This window comes from Macaca thibetana, chromosome 14, assembly GCF_024542745.1.
Source record: "Macaca thibetana thibetana isolate TM-01 chromosome 14, ASM2454274v1, whole genome shotgun sequence".
Lineage (NCBI taxonomy): Eukaryota > Metazoa > Chordata > Mammalia > Primates > Cercopithecidae > Macaca > Macaca thibetana.
This window is the reverse complement of record NC_065591.1, coordinates 44,175,888-44,194,121: the sequence shown is the minus strand read 5'-3', so window position 1 is coordinate 44,194,121 and position 18,234 is coordinate 44,175,888. Positions and strand designations below refer to the sequence as shown.

The window sequence follows — 18,234 nt, the reverse complement described above, 5'->3', positions numbered from 1 at the left end:
CGAACCCTCCTAGTCCAGATATGCAGTCAGTTCATCTATGCACTTCCACAACCCAGCGGGGTCACTCAGGAACTATTTAGCATGAACTGGCAGTTCACATTCCATTTAGATATGCTCTTTAACTCTGCTTAGAATATAACCTTTGTGAAGGCAGTAGGTTTTATATTTGTTTCATAGTATTTTTTTCCCTGACATTAAAAGGTTCACTTATGTGTTGCTTGTCTGTCCATCAATCATCTGTCTACCTATTTTTACTCTCTGCTATTTGTTCCTACTTGAATAAAAGCTCCAAAAGATATCTTGCACAGGCTACAGAGGTTGTACATGGTAGACATTTGGCTCTGCAGCTCATGCTATTAACCAGTAATCTACATGAGCCCATGAAGGTTATCAATGGTAACCTTCATTACCATTTCTAACTTTACTTACCCTTCAACGGGATTTTGGCACTGTTGACCCTTTATTCTTTGAATGTTGCACTTCTCTTGGCTTCTATGACACCCTTCTCTCTCTGTTTTTCTACATACTAGCTAATTATCTTGTCATCCTCTTTTGACAGTTTAAATATTGGTGGTCCCCGGTTTGTCATCATCATTTTTCTGTGCTTTCTCTATAGTCCTCTTCCTAGCCAGTCCTCTTGATCTTAGTGGCATGACTCATTACAGGATCACAATCAGTCATAGCACGTGTCAAAACTACTCACTCATAAGAATTGTTATAAGCATTTGTGAAAAATTTAAATTTTTAATTAATTAGACTCACCTCAAATTTACCATTATAAGAATGTCACACTTATGCATTTATTTTTCAATAGTGTGTACCTACTTGTGTGTGAAAATGTGGAATTCGAGTTAACTGTAAGTGAATTTCTCATAACTCACAGCCTATTTTACATTTGCTGAAGACATCCAGGAACTGTGATTATTGATGTGTCATTAATAGTTATAACAATTTTGAAATACTATAGTCTATATACCATGGATTTAAAATTATGTTTCTTTTCTTGATTTATGATTTATCCATGGGTACACTTTTAATAACAAAGAGAGATGAAGGAAATGTATATGCATCTACATCTTCACGGTATAGAAGTGAGAATGAGGCAGTCCTTACAATCTCCAAATCAAAGACAAAGTGATCATTCAAATAGTGTGTGCAATAATGTTACTTATACTAACATCATGAATATATAGAAATGCTACTCACTATACTTTTTAATGATAAAATAAGAATTTAAAAATTACTAGTAATACATTTTTATTTTCTTGTATTACCTGTGGGGGTTTGAATTTGATCTTCAAAATATAGTTCAAAATAGTTTTTATGGTAGATTAACCATATATGCATTGTTTCCCTCCAAGAAATGACGTTTTAAGATAATTAAATATGTAATTTTACTGATCCTTTGGTAGTAAAATTCTTTTGCAAGTATGACCTGTAAAAACAGTTTGGGAGTTCTTTGCTTCATTTGGCCAACTACTTTTGTTTGTAAGTGTGAGTGTTTGGTTTTCATTACAGTCCGAGTATGCTCCTGGGAGTATGTCTCATATGAATGTCATTCATCATCTGTCGCAGCAGAAGAAAAGTTGAAAACCTCTGCTCTAGGCTATTTTATATACTCTTTTGTATTTAACTTTTGCCTGTATGTTGATGACTCTTGAATCAGTATCAACACCCACGATAACTGACCCAGGGCTGCAGTCATTTATTAAGCCAACTACTGGGCATCTTTATGTGGATGTCCTACCGGTTTTTGACTTAAAGTTTATTTTATCTGATGTAAATGTAGCTCCTCCTGCTCTGTTTTGGTTTCCATTTGCATGAAATGATTTTCTCCATTCCTTGACTTTCAGTAAATGTGTGTCATTATAGGTGAAGTGAGTTTCTCATAGACAACATATAGTTAGGTCTTGTTTTTAATCTGTTTAGCCACGCTTTGTCTTTTAGTTAGAAAATGTAGTGAAGTTAGGTCACAGGGAAAACTGCTGCCCCCCAAATTGGCAAGACAGACAGGCAGAAACAAAGAACTTAAGGAAGCAAAAACTCCAAATTGAAACTTGTGTGGGAACCAAGACCAGGGTAGGGAAACCTGAAATGTAACTGATGAATTGCTTTAGGCTTATAGACAAATCTGAGTTTTAAAAACTCCTTAGGGTGGGGGGATAGCGATAGAGAGTCCCTCACACTTTTGTGAGCTTTACATCCAGGAGCTTGACCAGCTTCTAAGAATGAAAAATTCCCTTATGCTTCTAGCAGGAGAAGGAGAGAAGAAACCATGTGGACATATGCCAGAGCATTCTGTTCTTAACAAAAGCTGCCTTTAAGAGAAACTATTTTATTTATCACAGCCTAAACTCTAGGGGTTTTATCAGAGCCTACCCAATCTAGGGAAAAGGAAACACCCAACTCCAGCCACCTCATAGCCTTCCACATGGGGGAAGAAAAATTCACAACTCCAGCCCACTCTAACCATCCTGTCCCACCTGACTTTGGGAGGTGGAGACTGAGAAGCACTTGTGAAATTCATAGTTCAGAGGCACAGTCTTAATGAAAAAGTGAGACCTAATCATATAGAATGCTAACCCCTCAACAACTTCCCACCATGTTACAAATGTCTGTTTGTTACAGTCTCTTTTACATAATACATCATGTCATGTCTGGTTATCAAGAAAAAATGGCAAGGGATACTAAAAGGAGAAAGCACAGTTTTAAAACACAAAGCAAGTATAAAAACCAGATTCAGATGTGGCAGGAATATTGGGAGTAGACCTGGAATTTAAAACAGGTATGGTTAGCATGAAAAGGAGTCTAATGGATAAAGTAGACAGAATGTAAGAACAGATGGGCAATGTAATCAGAGAGATGGAAATTCTAAGAAAGGATTGAAAAGAAATGCTACAGAAGAAAAAATCTGTAGCAGACATGAACAATGCCTTTTTTTGTGCTAATTAGTAAACTGCACATGGCTGAGGAAAAAAAAAATCTCTGAGCTTGAAGATATGTTAATAGAAACTTCTAAAATGGAAAAACAAAAAGAAAACTGGGAAACAAAATAAAACAAAATAAAAAGCCAAAGAACTGTGGGACCACCATAAGATGGGTAAATGCATATAGTGGGAATATCACAAGAAGAAAACAGAAAGGAACAAAAGAAATATGGGAAGCAATACTGGCTGAGAATTTTGTAAAATTAATTTCAGACAACAAACCATGTATCCAGGAAGCTCAGAGAAAACAAAGCAGGATAAATGCCAGATCTCTCTCTCTCTCTGTCTCTGTCTCACACACACACACACACACACACACACACACACACACACACACACACACACACACACACACACACACACACACACACACACACATCATATTCGAACTGCAGAAAACAAAGATAAAAATTCTTGAAGAAATTCAGGAGAAAAAAAATCTTGCCTAGAAGACCAAAGAGAATTACCACTGATTTCTCAGAAATCATGCAAACAAGAAGAAAAAGGTATGAAATATTAGAATTTCACTTAGAATTCTGCACCCAGTGAAATTATCCTTCAAAAGTAGAGGGGACATAAAGCCATTTTCAGACAACAAAAATTGAAGGATTGTGTGCCAAGTAGAACTACCTTACAAGAAATGTTGAAGGTCTTCATAGAAGAGGGAAATCATATAGTTCAAACCTTGGATCTACATAAAGAAAGAGCATCAGAGTAAGAATTAGCAAAATTAAAATTAAAACATTTCCCTTATCATTGATTGATCTAACAGATGACACTTTGTTCAAAATAATAGCAACAATGTATTCAATTATATATTCTTACATAAAAGTGAAATGAATGACAGCAATGGTACCATGATGGGAGAGAGAATTAGGTTTTTTTTTGGTGGTGTTATTATAAGGTTCATGTACTCTCTATGAAGTAGTATAGTATTAGCTAAGGGTGTGCTGGGATTAATTCTAAATGTATATTGCAAACTCTATGACAATCACTTTTTGTTTTAAAAAGTATATTGCTATGGTAAGAAAAAAGAGAAAAGTGGAATCTCAAAATGATTAATGAAAACTTCAAAAAGAAGAAAAAGATTGGAAGACAAAAATAGAAGCAAGGACACAGGCAGTGAAAAGAAAGCAGTAATACATATAGTAGATACTAATTCACCTGTGTCAACAATCAGTGGTCTAAATATACCAATTAAAAGATACAGAATATCAGAGTAGATCAAAAGACAAGACTCAACTATGTGTTGTCTACAAAACACCCACTTTATTAAAAAATATATAGATTAAAAGCAAATGGAAGAAGAAATGTATGTTATGCTAATACCAAAATAAAATCAGAATAGCTATATTAATTTTGGACACAACAGACTTTAAAGAAAAAAAAAATATCAGGGATAAATAGGGCATTACATAATTTTAAAAGAGTCAATTCTCCAAGAAGATACACATAATCCTTTTTGTGTATGTGCCTAACATGAGAACATCAAAATACATGAGTAAAAACTGACAAAACTAGAAAGAGAAATAGATGAATTCACTAGTATAGTTTGACAATTAGATACTCCTTTTTCAGAAATAAACAGATTCTGCTGGCAGAAAATCCTTAAGGACATAGCAATAATACTACATTAATCAACTGGATATAATTGACATCTATTAGCTACATCGTTCAATGACAGTACAGCACACATTCTTCTCAAGCTTCTCACATGGAACATTCATCAAAATAAACCACGTTCTGGGTCATAAAGCAGACCTTAGCACATTTAAAAGAACAGAAATTATCGTATGATATCTGCATTCAGACCATAATAGAATTAAAATAGAAATCAGTAACAGTTGGAGAACTCCAAAATTATTGAAGATTAAACAACAGACTTTTAATTAACCTATGGGTCAAAACGGAAATCTCAAAAGAAATTAAAAATATTCTAAACTAAATAAAAAGAAGATACAATTTTTCAAAATTTGCAGGGAAGGCGGTGCTTAGCATTGAATGCTTGTATTAGAATAAAAGAAAGATCTGAGAGTAATGATCCAAGCTTCCACCTTAGAAAACTAGAAAAAAAGAAAATTAGATTCAAAATAAGCAGGAGAAAAGATATAATAAAAATTAGTGCCAAAATCAATGAAATTGAAAACAGGAAATCAATAGAGAAAATTAACAAAAATAAACCTAGTTCTTTGAAAAGATCAACAAAATTGATGAACCTCTAGTCAGGCTAAGATAAAAAAGAAGGAAGACAAATCACTAATATCAGTAATGAAAGAGAGGACATCACTGTAGTCTCATGGACATTTAAAAGGCAATACAGGAATATTATGAACATTTTCTATGCCCAAAATTTGATAACCTATATAAAATGAACCAATTTCTTGAAAGATAATCATCCATAACTCACAAAAGAAGAAATAGATTATCTGAATGGGCCTATATCTATTACAGAAATTGAGCCAATAATTAACATTTTCAAACAGAAGCACCAGGCCCAGTTGGGTTCACTGGTGAATTCTACCAAACATTTAGGAAAGAAATTATACAAATTCTCCACAGTCTCTTCAAGAATACAAAAGCAGTGGGAATACTTCCAAATTCTTTGTGAGGCCAACATTAATACTAAAACCAGACAAAAACCTCACAAGAAAAGAAAACTATAGCCCAGTATTTCTCATGAACATAGATACAAAAATTCTCAATAAAATATTAGCAAATTGACTCCAACAGTTATTTTAAAAAATACAGTACATCCAAGTGGTGTATATTATCCCAGGTAAGGCAAGACTGGTTCAACATTTGAAAATCATTTGAATTAATGTGTTCAGCACATCAAAAACCTAAAGAAGAAAAATCACATTATCATAACAATAGATGCAGAAAAAGCATTTGACAAAATTCAACACCTATTGTTGATAAAAACCCTCAGTAAACTAGGAATAATAGAAGGGAACTTCCTCAACTTGATAAAGAACATGTACACAAACCCTACAGCAATGTCATACAATAATGAGAAACTACAAGATTTGCTGCCAACTTAGGAAGAAGGCAAGTATATCCCCCCTCACCACTTTTTTTTCTTGACATAGTATTCTAAATCATAGCTAATGTGTTAAGAAAATAAAATAAAAGGTGTACTTACTGGAAAGAAAGAAATAAAACTGCATTTTCTTCTGCATACCATGATTATCTAAGTAGAAATTTTTAAAAAATCAATTTAAAAATCCCTTCTGAAACTAGCATAGTTGCAGAATATAAGGTTAATGTACAAAAGTCAATAGTTTTTTCTGTATACTGGCAATGAACAAGTGAAATTTAAAATTAAAAACAATGCCAGTTATATTAGCAACCCCAAAATGATATACTTAGATTTAAATATAACAAAATATGGACAAGATCTATAAGAGGAAAACTATAAAACTCAGATTTTAAAAATCAAAGAACTAAATAAATAGATATTCCATGTTTATGAGAAGACTCAATATTGTTAGTATGTCAGTTCTACCCCATTTGATTCAAGATTTTATGTAATCCCAATAAAAATCCTAGGGAGTTACTTTGTGGATATTGATAAACTGATTCCAAAGTTTATATATACAGACAAAAGACTCAGAATAGCCAACAGAGTACTAAAGGAGAACAAAGTTGAAGAATTGACACTGCCAGATGTGAAGACTTACTATAAAGCTACAGTAATCGAAACAGTGTAGTACTGATGAAAGAATAGACAAATAAGTCAATGCAAGAGACTAGAGAGCCCAGAAATAGATCTACGGTAATACAGTCAACTGATGTTAGACAAAGGAGCAAACACAGTGTCATGGAGGAAAACTGTCAACTCAACAAGTGGTGCTAGATAAACGACATCCACATGCCAAAATAAATTGATAAATGTAGACACAGATCTTAAAACTCTAGTAAAAATAAATCAAAATGGATCATAAATGTAAATGAAAATGAAAAACTCGAACTCCTAGAAGATAACAGGAGAAATTCAAAGTGACCTATAGTATGGCAATTATTTTTTAGATACAATCAAGGGAACAGATCATGAAAGAAATAATAATCTGAAATTCATTAAAATTATAAAGGTTTGTTCTAGAAAAGACATTGTCAAGAAAGTGAGAAGGCAAGACATAGACTGGGAGAAAATAGTTGCAAAAGACACATCTGATAAAGGACTGTTGTCCACAATGTACAAAGAACTCTAAACTCTACAATAAGCAACTGAACAACCTGATTAAAAAATGGGCAAAAACCTAGCAGACATCTCACTAGGTAGCTAATAAACATATGAGAAGATGCTCAACATTTTATGTTATTAGGAAACTACAAACTAAAACAACAAGGAGATACACTACACACCTATTGGAATGGCAAAAATCTGACACACTAACAGCACCGAATCTTCACAAGGATATGAAGCACCAGGAAGGCTACGGTCACTTTGGAAAAAAGCAGTTTCTGATGAAGCTAAGCATGTTCTTACCATGTGATACAGCAATTTTGCCTCTTGGTATTCATCCAAATGAGTTGTAAACTATGTCCACACCAAAACCTGCAAACAGATGTTTCGAGCAGCTTTATTCATAACCACCCAAACCTGGAAGCAATAAAAATGTCTTCCAGGAGTTGAAAGGATAAACTTTGGCATATCTAGACAATGAAATATTGTTCTACGCCAAAAAGAAATGAACTATCAAGCCATGAAAAGAAATAGAGGAAATGTAAATGCACAATACTAGGTGACAGAAGCCGATCTGCAAATGTCACATGTGATTTCAATTATATGACATGATGAAAAAGGCAAAACTATGAAGACAGTAACATCTTCAGGGGATTCCAGAGGTTGGGGGAAAGGAGAGAGAAAATGTACTCAGAGGATTTTTAAGGCAGTGAAACTACTCTGTAATGATACTGTAATGGTGGATACCTATCATTGTACATTGGTCCAAACCTGTACGATGTATAATGCGAAGAGTGAAACCTAATGTAAACTATAGACTTTGGTTGATACTGATGCGTCAGTGTTGGTCCATTGGTTATAATAAATGGAGAATGGCAGAGCGAGATGGCCAAATAGAAGACTCTACCAATCATTCCACCTACATGGACAACAATTTAACAATTATTTGTGCAGAAACACACTTTCAAAAGAACCAAAAATGAGGTGAGCATTCACAGTACCTGATTTTAACTTCATATCACTGAAAAAGGTATTGAAGAGGGCAGGAAAGACAGTTTGAACTACTGATGCCACCTTTTCCCCATCACTCAGCAGGAGCTATGTGCCACGAAGAGAGAATCTGTGCATTTGTGGGAGGGAGAGCACAGTGATTCTGAGATATTGCATTGTACTCAATTTTGCCTTGTCACAGCAAAAAAAAAAAAAAAACTGGACTGAACTTTACTAACACCAGCCCACGGAGGGAGAATTTTTTTTTTTTTTTTTTTTGAGACGGAGTCTCGCTCTGTCGCCCAGACTGGAGTGCAGTGGCGCGATCTCGGCTCACTGCAAGCTCCGCCTCCCGGGTTCACGCCATTCTCCTGCCTCAGCCTCCTCCGGAGTAGCTGGGACTACAGGCGCCCGCCACCACGCCGGGCTAATTTCTTTTTGTATTTTTAGTAGAGACGGGGTTTCACCGTGTTAGCCAGGATGGTCTCGATCTTCTGACCTCGTGATCCGCCCGCCTCGGCCTCCCAAAGTGCTGGGATTACAGGCTTGAGCCACCGCGCCCGGCCAGAGGGAGAATTTAAACCAGCCCTAGCCAAAGGAGAATCGCCCATCCCATCCCAGCAGTCAGAACTTGAGTTACTGCAAGCCTCACCAAAGCAGGCTAAAATGCTATGGGACCTTAAATAATGTTTATTTAAGTTTAATAAACTTAAATAACAATTTAAGTTCTAATTAAGTAACAATTTTAAGTTTAGTAAATAACAATTTAAGTTAATAATAAACATTATTTAAGGTTCCAAAACCTAGGCTCTAAACAGTTTAGGCCACAAGGATTACAACTCCTAGGTGTGTCCTAGTCCTGAAATGGACTCAGAGCCAGTGGACCTGGAGAGCATGCAACCTATTGAGACACCAGCCAGGCCAGCTGAGGGAGTGCTTGCACCACCCCTTCTGCAACCCCAGGTTGCATAGCTCACAGCTCCCACGAAGACCCCTTTCTTCCGTTTGAGGAGAGGGAAGAGTGGGGAGGACTTTGTCTTTCATCTTGGATACCAGCTTATTCATAGTAAGATAGGCACCAGTCACAGTCAGAGTCATAAGGCCTCCTTGCCATGCCCTAGCTCCTAAACATCATTTCTAGACACACCCTGAGCCAGAAGGGAACCTGCTGCCATGAAGGTAAGGACCCAGTCTTGGAAAGACCCATCACCTGCTAACTAAAGAGGCTTATAGTGATAGTGGCTATGAGGTGAGGCTCCTCTGCCTGTGGAAACAGAAGAGAAGGGTGTGAGGGACTGTATCTTGTGATTTGAGTGCCAGTTCAGCTGCAATACAATAGAATACGAAGGTAGACTTCTAAGGTTTTTTGACTGCAGTCCCTAGCTCCTAGATGACACCTCTGTACCCAGCCAGGGCCTGGGAGAACTTGCTGCGCTGAAGGGAAGGATGCAAGCCTGGCTGGCTTCACCACCTGCAAATTGTAGACCCAAGGCCTTGAGTGAACTTAGAGGGTAACCAGGTCATGGTTACAAAAGACCTTGGACAAGACCCAGTGCTTTGATGGCTTAAAGTCTGACCCAGCACAGTTCCAGTGGTGGTAGCCACAGGGGTACTTGTGTCACTCCACCCCCAGATCCAGACAGAGAGAGAGACTCCATTTGTTTGGTAGAAAGTAAGGAAAGAGAAGAAGAGTCTCTGCATGGTAATCCAGATATTTCTTCCTGATCTAAGCTAAGACCATTAAGGTACTACATCTAGAAGATGCCTATCTCTCGCCGTATACAAAAATAAATAAAAATGGATTAGACTTAAATCTAAGACCTCAAACTATGAAACTATTACAAGAAAACATCGGGGAAAGTCTCCTGGACATTTGCCTGCGCAAAAATTCTTCTTGTATAATACCTTACAAGCATAGACAACAAAAGAAAAAATGGGCAAATGGGATCACGTTAAGTTAAAAAGCTTCTTCACAGCAAAGAAAATAATCCACAAAGTGAAAGACAACCTACAGATGGGAGAAAATATTTTGCCAACTATCCATCTGACAAGGGATTAATAACCAGAATACATAAGGAGCTCAAACAACTCTATAGGAAAAAAAAAATAACAATCTAATTAAAAATGAGCAAAATATCTGAATAGACATTTCTCGAAAGAAGACATACAAATGGCAAACAAGCATATGAAAAGGTGCTCAACATCATTGATCATCAGAGAAATGCAAATCAAAACTACAATAAGATATAATCTCAGGCCAGTTAAAATGACTTATATACCACCACACTTGGCTAATTTTTGTATTTTCAATAGAAACAGGGTTTAGGCTGAGGCACGGGAATCGCTTGAGCTTGGGAGGTGGAGGTTGTAGTGAGCTGAGATCACACCGCTATACTCCAGTAGGGCAACACAGTGAGACTCTGTCTCAAAAAAATAAATAAATAAATAAATAAAACAAACAAAAAAAGGCTTATATGCAAAAGATCAGCGATAAGATGCTGGCGAGGGTGTGGAGAAAAGGGAACCCCCAACACTGTTGGTGGGAATGTAAATTAGTATGACCACTATGGAGAACAGTTTGGAGGTTCCTCAGAAAACTAAAAATAGAGCTACCATAGGATCTAGCAATCCCACTGCTGAGTATATATCTGAAAGAAAGGAAATCAGTGCATAGAAAATATATGTGCACTCTTATGTTTGTTGCAGCACTATTCACAATAGCCAAGATATTGAAGCAGTATAAATGTCCATAAAGAAATGAATAGACAAAGAAAATGAGGTACTTATACACAATGGAGTACTATTCAGCCATAAAAAAGAATGAGATCTTATCATTTGCAGCAACATGAGTAGAACTGGAGGTCATTTTGTTAAGTAAAATAAGCCAGGCACAGAAAGACAAATTGTGTATGTTCTGACTTATTTGTGGGAGCTAAACATTGAAATAATTGGAATCACGGAGAGAGGAAGTAGAGGATGGTTAAAGAAGCTGGGAAGGATAGTGGGGGAGTGTGGGGGAGGTGGGGATGGTTAATGGGTACAAAAGATATAAAAAGAATGAATAAGACCTAGTATTCACTAGCACAACAGAGTGACTGTAGTCAAAAATAATTTGTGTACATTTTTAAATAACTAAATGAGTATAGTTGGATTGTATATAAAACATAAATGTTTGAGGTGATGGACATCCCATTTACCCTGATGTGATTATTATGCATTGCATGCCTGTATCGAAATGTCTCATAGTAATCTATAAATACATACACACGCTATTGTACCCACAAAAATTAAAAATAAATATTTTTAAAAAAATTTAAAAATAGGGTAAATTGAGCACTCTTGTGTGGGATTTTGATAGTGGAAGAGGTTGTGCTTATTCTGGCTCAAGAGAATACAGGACATGTTTGTACTCTCCACTCAATTTTGCTGTGACCATAAAACTGCTCTAAAAATGAAGTCTGTGTTTTTAACAGCATATGATACAGAGTTTCACACACTGAATTTGCCTAGTGAATTATTATCTAGCTCCAAAATAATTGTATTTTCTACTATATAACACATTACATCATCTGTGTAGCTATCTCTCTCACAAAGTAGAAAGTCTGTGAAATAGAACATAAGGAAGGAGAGAGAATTATGATCCAAGCAAGAATCATGGTCCACAATTCCACCCAAGGAAGCTAGTTCAAAGCAAGAGGAAGAGCACAGCTTTTCACACAATTGAATAGATCTCAACTTCCTGATTGTGGTATTGAAGATGCCGACAGTAGCCCGCTGCTCTGTGAAGGCAGTTTTCTGACCTACCATTCTTGGCTACTCCTGGGATGTTTTACTTGGCTGTGAGATCCCCCTGAGAAGCTTCTCTTTTTCTCACACAATTCCTCCATCAGCAACGTGTGGTGGGCGGCACACGGTGACTATGATTCCTGGAGATGGCATTGGGGCTGAACTTATGCTGCATGTCAAGACTATGTTCAGACATGTGTGTGTGCCTGTGGCCTTTGAGGAAGTGTCAGTGACCTCCACCTCTGCCTCACATGAAGAGGAAATTCACAGTGCCATCATGGCAGTTCATTGAAACCCTGTGTCTTTGAAGGGTAGCATTTAAACTGATGTCACCCTGCCACCATCATACAAATCCTTCAACAACATGTTTCACACCACCTTAGATCTCCGTGCCAATGTCATTCATTTTAAAAATTTGCCAAACGTGGAGACCTGGCACAAGGACATAGCCATCCTAGTTGTTCGGGAGAACATAGAGGGTGACTATAGCAATCTGGAGCATGAGAGTGTGAAAGGAGTAACAGAGAGCCTAAAGATCATGACTAAGGTCAAGTCTTTGAGCACTGCTGAATATGCCTTCCAGCTGGCCCAGTAGATGGCATGCAAAAAAGTGACGGCTGTGCACAAGGTCAGCATCATGAAACTGGGAGATGGTCTCTTCCTCCAGTGCTGTGGGGAGGTGGCATCCCGCTATCCTCAGCTCACCTTAGAAGATATGATTGTGGACAATGCCACAATGCAGCTAGTATCCCAGCCCCAACAGTTTGATGTCATGGTAATGCCCAATATTTATGGCAATGTTACCAACACCGTCTGCACAGGGTTGATTGGTGGGGTAGGCGTTGTGCCTGGAGCCAACTATAGCCACATGTATGCAGTGTTTTGAGGCAGCTTCAAGGCAATGTGACAATTTAGTCAATACAAATCTGGCAAACCCTACTGCCATGCTGCTGGCAAGTTGCATCATGCTGGATTACCTCAAACTTCACTCCTATGCCACCCACATTCATACTGGAGTCTTGGCATCCTTGGACAACAAAAGTATCCACACCCCAGATCTTGGAGGCCAGGGTACCACATTGGACATCATTCAAAATGTCATAGATCACATTTGAAATGTCAATTAATTGGTCTGTGCCTTGGAGGCTAAGCTATCCCCCAACGTCTGTCCTGTCCTACTTGTTACCTCCACTCTTCCCGCTTTAAAAACCATAGCCAGTTTAGCTCCTGCAGACTCCAGAATAAACCAGCTTATGCTTTAATTCACAAGCATGGAAGGGTGGGGGCCTGCGTGAACCAAAACTGATTTTTCACCATTAAATTAAGTGCCATAAACATTGCTTGTTTAAATTAGCCAAACCTAAATGAATTGAGGACATTCTTATCTATTTTAATCCACAATTCTCCCTTCTCTATGATATGATATACTGAATAAATCAGAGCTGTTTGTGGAGTCCTGGGGCTTTCCCAGAACTTGGCACACTGGTTTTCTCTTTATCTCGGTCATTAAAATTCAGCAAACCAGCCTGCAGAGAAGCCTGGCTTCTCTCTAGAGGTCGTTAATGAGTTAATTAGTGCAATAAACTTTGCCTAAAAAATGTACATTGCAACTTTTCTAATAAATAGGGCAACATACAGCCAAGCTGGCATAGAATGCTTCCACTCCTTCCTAGATAGCCCATCTTTCCCATAGTCTTATTTATCACCTTTATGTTAGGAATTTTCTCCAGTGTTCTTTTTCACACATGAACATTTTGGGGCACTGCAGCTCTTCTGGAAAGGCGATTCTTGAATTCTTCCAGCTGGGCTCAAGAGCGTAGAGGTGAAAACCCCAGTTAACAGGCACTAGGCCCACAACATTTTGCTAAACAGAGAACCATCAATTGTAAACTCTTTGCTCAGTGTTTCACAGTCTTTTACGGTTTACTTTCAATCTTTCTTTCAAAGAAAGAATGTATATATAAAACAAAACAAAACAAAAAACACTGAGCTGAATGTTTATTGTCATTTTATTCTATTTTATTTATAGTGTTTTTTAGAGTTATAGTTGGGAGACACACAAACTAAAATAACTCTATTAGTGCTTGCAAATTGTTACTTAAGTAGGAAATTAAAAACACAATGATTGTAAAAACTTAAAGTAGTTTTATCAGCAGGAATGGCCTGTAGATAGAAATGAGACAGAAAAATAATGAATTCTAGATTGTGGAAATGTGTGTCTCTCCTCTTACCTTTGGATCTCTGCATGGTTAATAGGTCACAAGTTAAAGACATTTAGATCATAGAAAGTTTCTTACAGTTTCCAACAGGCTCTGCCTTAATCATATTACCTTGGTCTAACCTTTCCTAATTGGGTATAAAGTCAGGGCCAGGATTTGGACAACTGAAAGCTAGTTTGAGAGGATTTAGTCTGAGAAGAAAGTGAGTACCTGCAACCCTATCTCGAAGTCTTTCTTTAAGAATAAGGTAAGCAGGGAAGAGTCTATGTATAAATTGACTGTGATAGTCACGTTACTGGCCATTAGACATGTCACTGCCAGGGCTGCCACTAGCCCAAATGGTGCCCACCTCTGGGCTGATCTAGACCTGCACCAAAGGCATGTTTTTTCAAGTGGAGCAAGGGGCGGATTTTAGCCAGATGACCCCCTGCACCTCCAATGCCAGGCTAACTGATATTACTTTAACCCATACTACCCACACGTACCACTCTTTTTTATGATGATGAGGATTTATTTATGGCACAATCAGCTTAATGGCAGACAGTGGCCCAGCTGTTGGCTTCTATTTGGCAATGGGGGTTTATGATACACTTGAGTTAAAATTTCTCTGTCTGTTAAAGATGGTCATTTTCAGAATCCCATTACAGTTCTTGGACCAGACTGTTGCAATGACACCTAGTACACCATAGTAACATTTTTCATTTCCACTGTTAGATGTTCTCACTTAGATATGAACATCTCTAGGGTAAGCTTCATGTGTTTTCTTTCCTTATCCTTTGTAGTCTGTAACATAATGGCTGGTACATAATACATGGGATGCATGTTTGTTTAATCAGCCAAAATATGCATGTTATGGTTGATATTGCTACACTTTTTTATCTGTAAAGTGTGATAACTGTACCTGCCTTACATTTGTTGGAAAGATTGAGAAGATTCACGTAAAACCTACATTATTGTGCCTATAAGTGCTTAGTGTATTTTAAAAATTATTATATTCATTGTTACACAGAATATACCATTCTAAAATATAATTCTGAATAGAACTGAGTGAATTTTATTAATTCATTATAGATTTTTGATTTGCGGCCAACTTTCAAATAGAAGAGCAAATCATATCTTCTGATTCATCAAATCTCCTTATTCTAGCTCCTTTTTATTTATTGAATCTGGCAACCCCTCTATTTTTTCACCAACACCTTCTTCCTCATTAGCTTTTCTTATTGGTAACTTCCCAGTTTCTCTTACTGCAAGTATAGCTTCCTAACTATGTCTTGCCTGTAGCTTAGCCCTGTTCAATCTATTTTCACAATGCACCCGGCATGATCTTTTTGAAAGGCAGAGATATCATGTCCCTTTCTTAAAACCTTTATTCAAAGGCTTCATTTTGTCTGTAAAAGAAAGGCAAGGGAGCATAGCATGAAAACCATCTAATGTTCTGGCCTCATCTTCCCTTCCTCAGGTTCACCATGTCTATCCCCAACCCTCATTCCAATATCAATGCAATGTGGCATTCCAACAAGAGTACAACAGAGTTTATTGTTAAAGGACCATCTATTCGCTCTAGATCACACCTTTGTGCACAGTCGTGGTTCCTTTCCTCTTCAGTAGATGAATTTCTCCTCATGTTTAAGGACTCAACTTAATCATCACCTTTTTTGGGGAGTCTTTTTACCCCCTTCCCATTTTTTTTCTGAGATTTAGGGGGTAACTCTCAGTGCTCCCCACCACAGCTCTCTGTATACACTGTCTAGTATTTATCTCTCTGATTGTGATTACATGCCTTATCCCCACCATCCCTCATTAACCTTACTGTACAACGCATCCCTTGGCAACAGGAGTGACAGTCATTCATCACTATAGCATCAGAACCTAGGATGGGGGAGATATCGGGACAGGCTCTTAGTTCATGCTCACTCTAAAGAAGAAAAGGAAGAAAAGGAAGGGAAGGGAAGGGAAGGGAGAAAGGGGAAGGGAGGAAGGAAATAAGGAAGGGAGAAGGAAAAAGGGAAGGAAAGAGGAAGGAAGGAAAGGAAGGAAGGGCTTACTCCTATGGCTTAGGAATGGGGAATTGGAAGAGCTAATCTATTGCAAAATGCTCGTCTGACTTCAGTCTATGAACCTATCTTACAAGATTACTCCTCTCTAGAGAAGACTAAAGCCCTCAAGGTAGTAAAACAGTTAGTTGGCAGGCTGCCTCTGCTTCCTGAGAAAATGTCTGTACTGCATTTCATCTTAGCCTTTATCAGTTTACCCTGCTTTGTTTACAATTCTGGTGTTATACAAAATAGCATCAACAAGTTGCCTGATTTTTCTTTAGATTACTCTTTCACTTTACAGATTTGTTTTGGATACTGGTCTTACAAATTACTCAGTCGCTCAGATTTCATAGCTGACTGACATTCATCCCAACTCTGCCACACAGGAGCAGTGTGACATTGGATAGGTTGCTTAACCTCTCTGATCTCTAGTTGCTTATCTGTGCAATAAACATAAATGTGTACCTTCATGGGATTGTTGTCAAAATTAAGTCAGATTGTTTTGGTTGTCTATTGCTGTAAAACAAACTACCCAAACCTTAGTGACTTAGAATGACCAACGATTATTTGTTGTGATTATGTAGATTAGCCAGGGGCTTCTTCTTAGCAGTAGGATGGCTAAGAGCTCCAGAATCACCTCATTCACATGGCGGGCCGTTGCTACTAATGATGGTTAGTCAGGGGCCTCCATTTTTCTCCACATGGTTGTCCTATGTGGTATTTTGATCTCCTCACAACATGGCACCTGGGTTCTAAGAAGGAATGTTCTAAGAAGCAAAGACCAAGGCTGTAGACCTCTTAAGGCTCAGTCATGACAGTTGCTTAATACCATTTCTACTACATTCTATTGATCAAGTTAGGCAATAATAGGATAGACCAGATTTAAGAATGGAGGAATAAATTCTGACTCTTGATGAATGACAAGGTCACATTACAAAGGGGTACATGGGTGAGGAGCACTATTGATGTGACCATTTTTGGAAACATGCTCTACCACCATGAAAATGTATTTAAAACTCTTGGGCAAGATGGCCTAATAAGAACAGCTCCAGTGTGCGGCTCCCAGCAAGATCAATGCAGAAGGGGGTGATTTCTGCATTTCTAACTAAGGTACCTGATTCACCTCATTGGGACTAGTTAGTCAATGGGTGCAGCCCATGGAGGGTGAGCCAAAGCAGGGTGGGGTGTTGCCTCACCTGGGAAGTGCAAGGGTCGGGGAACTCCCTCCCCTAGCCAAGGGAAGCCATGAGGTACTGTGCCATAAGGAGCAGTGCATTCTGGCCCAGTACTATGCTTTTCCCATGGTCTTCACAACTCACAGACCAGGAGATTCCCTTGGGTGCCTATACCACCAGGGCCCTGGGTTTCAAGCACAAAACTGGGCGGCAGTTTGGGCAGACAGGGAGATAACTGAAGGAGGTTTTTTTTTCATACTCCAGTGGCACCTGGAATTCCAGCAAGACAGAACCATTCACTCCCCTGGAAAAGGGGCTGAAACCAGGGAGCCAAGTGGTCTAGTTCATTGGATTCCACCCCCACGGAGCCCAACAAGCTAAGATCCACTGGCTTGAAATTGTCGCTGCCAGCGCAGCAGTCTGAAGTCGACCTTACCTGGTATGCTTAAGCTTGGTGGAGGAAGGGGCGTCCACTATTACTGAGAGTTGAGTAGGCAGTTTTCCCCTCACAGTGTAAACAAAGCTTCCAGGAAGTTCAAACTGGGTGGAACCTACCACAGCTCCAACAAGCCACTTAGCCAGACTGCCTCTCTAGATTCCTCCTCTCTGGGAGTAGCATCTCTAAAAGAAAGGAAGCAGCCCCAGTCAGGGGCTTATAGATAAAATTCCTATCTCCCTTGGACAGGGCACCTGGGGGAAGGGGCAACTGAGGGTGCAGCTTAAGCATATTTAAATATTCCTTCCTGCCGGCTCTGAAGAGAGCAGTGGCTCTCCCAGCACAGTTCTCGACCTCTGCTAAGAGACAGACTGCCTCCTCAAGTGGGTCCCTGACCCCTGTGCCTCCTGACTGGGAGA

General features: G+C 38.4%; 1 protein-coding gene and 1 pseudogene across 2 annotated transcripts in view; both read left to right on the top strand.

The window, feature by feature from the left end:
- NELL1 (neural EGFL like 1) overlaps nt 1-18,234 on the top strand; it is a 938,548-nt gene that overhangs the window by 621,109 nt on the left and 299,205 nt on the right. The gene's annotated exons all lie outside the window — the stretch shown is intronic.
- On the top strand, nt 11,966-13,317 carry LOC126935715 (isocitrate dehydrogenase [NAD] subunit gamma, mitochondrial-like; annotated as a pseudogene).